This window comes from Lontra canadensis, unplaced genomic scaffold (genome assembly GCF_010015895.1).
Source record: "Lontra canadensis isolate GAN:19392208 unplaced genomic scaffold, GSC_riverotter_1.0 scaffold10, whole genome shotgun sequence".
Lineage (NCBI taxonomy): Eukaryota > Metazoa > Chordata > Mammalia > Carnivora > Mustelidae > Lontra > Lontra canadensis.
Window position 1 is genome coordinate 6,035,191 of NW_022631004.1, and position 3,172 is coordinate 6,038,362.

At 44.6% G+C, this 3,172-nt stretch overlaps 1 pseudogene; it reads right to left on the reverse strand.

The window, feature by feature from the left end:
- Nucleotides 1–1,572: 1,572 nt before the first annotated feature.
- Nucleotides 1,573–2,464, reverse strand: LOC116866555 (annotated as a pseudogene).
- Nucleotides 2,465–3,172: the final 708 nt, after the last annotated feature.

Sequence of the window (3,172 nt, forward strand, 5' to 3'; positions counted from 1 at the left end):
TACTGTCATCAGGAGTGACAGTGCAGTCATTTTCTTATTTTGTAGCCCCTTCTCTTAACACATCATAGGCCCTCAAAATGTTTGTTGTATAAAAAAATAAGAGGTAGATGACATCAGTGGTTTTCCCAGTCTTTTGGACTTTATGGATCAATCCAGATTTTCAAAATAATTTTAGAACCAATAGAACTGCAATTTTTGAATTTTACCAACCTATTAAAAAAAGATAACTGCCATTTATTATCTGTATCACTTCATTTTTAAGTTATATTTTGACCCCAAAATAAAAATAAAGAACATATCCTCTAAGAAGTCAGTCCTTTTAAATAAATAAATCAACTTTATGAAAACCTCTTTAGATCATATTTTTCTTGTCTCACTGCAGGCTGGTGAAAACTAGTGGCAATGGAAATCAGTGAGTCCTTCTAAATATAATATTGAGTCTAATAAACTCTCTTTATTAATTCTATACTTAAAGTAACCCTGACTAAGTTTACTTCATAGGTGGCAGTTCACTAGTTTAAAACCTTCCCAGTGGAAAATGTTATAGACCGCAAGGCTACCTATGCCAGACTAAAAATCAAACTTGTCTTCTTCCCAATCTGATTCCTCTTTCTGCCAAGAGTAAAAAAAGCCATAGAGGAGGCAGTAATGAAGTCAGTTGCATCTAGTTTCTTCTAGCAAAATCAGCACATAAGGGATTTGTCAGAGGTACATATTTGAATCCTCTATTAGTAATAAAAGCTTTTTAAAAAAAAAGTTATGTTCCTTGACATTGTTACATTAAATGGTGCAATTATCTGTTTTAATTTAATTATGTTGAGTGAAAGACAGCCCAGGGCATGTGAAATCAGGTTATTGGGTCTCAACCATCTGAGAATTTGAAAATTCAGATAGAATAAAATGGAACAGAAAAATGTCAGACTGCATCAAACCTAGTAAAGTGTCAAATTGCTTCACTGATTTTCTCTTCATCTGTGACTAATCTCTTAAACTGATCTAGTGATTTTTAAATTTTGATTACTGTGCCTTATTTCTAAAAGGTCAACTTAATTCTCTTTCAATTTATGTCACTTTGTAGTTTCTTATTCTTTGAAGGCAGTAAGCATAATTGTTCTATAGTCACTGTATGATAATTCTGGTATCTGAATTCTGGTATCTGTTTCTCTGCTGGTTCTCTGAGTAGAGTCTAGTTTCTAGTTATCTTTGTGTACTGGTCATTGCATTTGAAAATTAATATTTGGGGCACCTGGGTGGCTCAGTCAGTTAAGCATCTGCCTTTAGCTCAGGTCATTATCCCAGGGTCCTGGTATCAAGCCCTGCATCAGGCTCCCTGATCAGCAGGGGAGTCTGATTCTCCCTCTGCCCCTCCCCCCAATTTGTAATCTCTCTTCTGTTCCCTCTCCCTCTCTCTCTCTCTCTCTCAAATAAATAAATAAATAAAATCTCAAAAAAAGTGAAAACTAATATTTGTGGGAATAATTTGAGGCTTGTGATAAAGATACCCTCTTCAGATATGACTTTTTTTTTTTTCCGAGTAACTTCCATTTTATTGCATTGGGGCGGGAGGGCAGCCCGCCTGGGAGCAGAGCAACCCTCACAGGTTGTTGAGTTCCAGCAGGGTCTGGTCGAGAGTCTGGTGAATCTCCACATTCTCCTTCTTGGCACTGGCCAAGGTCTCTTCCAGGTCATCGATGGTCTTCAACTTTGCCACAGACTCTCAGCAGACTCAGCTCAGGTCTCAGCCTCTTTTAGCTTCTCCTCCAGCAGTTTGCTCTCCTCTTCATATTTATCTTCTTTGGTTGAATACTCCTCTTTTGAGGCCATCAGGGACTTGAGGGCCTGGTCCCTGGTTCAGAGTTCCTCCTCCAGCTGCCTGGCACAGCTCTCAGGCACCTCTGCTCTCTTTTCCGGGCGCTCCAGCTCTCCTTCCAGGATCCCCAGCTTCCTGGCCACCTCCTTATATTTGCGGTCAGAATCCTTAGTGATGTGCTTGGCCTCCTTCAGCTGCATCTCCTGCTCATCCCTCATCCCTCATCTCAAGCTCCATCTTCTCCTCATCCTTCATGGCTCATTTTTCAATGACCTTCATTCCTCTCTCACTTTCGTCTGCTGACTTCTCAGTCTCCTCCAGCTTCTACAGGGCTGTGGCCAGGTGCTCCTACACCTGGACCAGCTCCTCCTCTACCAGCTGAATGCAGCGGTTCAGGGAGGCCACATCTGCCTCCACGTTGGTAGCCTTCTTCTTAGCCTGCTCCATTTTCTCCTGGGCATCCTTCACTGACTCAGAATACTTTTCCACCTCATCCTCTGTCCCCTTCAGCTTCTTCTGGAAGGCCTGCTGCTCCTCCTCCAGCTGCTTGCAACTGTTCTCAGCCGGCTTCTTATGGGCATCGGTCTGCTCCGTACGGTTGATGGCATTCTTCTTGTCCGGCTATAGCATCTGCATCTTCTTGCTTGTGTCCATGGCTGTGGTGGGGGGCGGGCCAGCCGGCAGGCAGTGTGCACTGGACGAACTGGGCTGGCTGCGCGGCCTGGGCAAGGAGGACCAAGAGGAACTGGGATGTCTCAGCCACGGGGGCACCTAAAATGCTGGGAGGGGCCTGGCAGAGCTGGGGACCAGGATCCTCCCCCACTGCGGGCCAAACTTTTGTAGGGTCAGAAACTCAGCTGGGTGGGGGATGTGGCCACCCCCAGTGCCCACCCCCTCGGGACCATCACCCTCGAGGCTCTGCCCCTACCCCACAACTCCCCCCACCCCACCCCACCCCACCCCCAGCCCTAGAAGGTAAAGTAGCTGGTACAGTCTGCTGCTGGAGTCCTGCAGGCATGTAAACCAGCTTTTTTGGCTTTAGGCTTCCTGGGCAACCCAGGAGGTTCAAATGCAGATATAATTCTTTGTAGGTGTTCTACTCTAAATTCAGCTCTTAATGGTGTAACCCTTTGGGGTCACAGTTTGCTGAAGGGAGGACCTCCTATTAGAGTTCATACCTCTCATGGATCCTGGGATTGGATTTATGTCCCTGTCACCCAGAGTGGCTATCCAAGTGGGTGTACCTATTATCTGGAACCAAGAAATACACTTAGGGCAAAAGTAGTTTGGTATTTGTTTATTCCTCCCGCCCCCCCATCCTGTTTTGGACAAGTAATTCCTTACTAAAAAGAATACATTTTT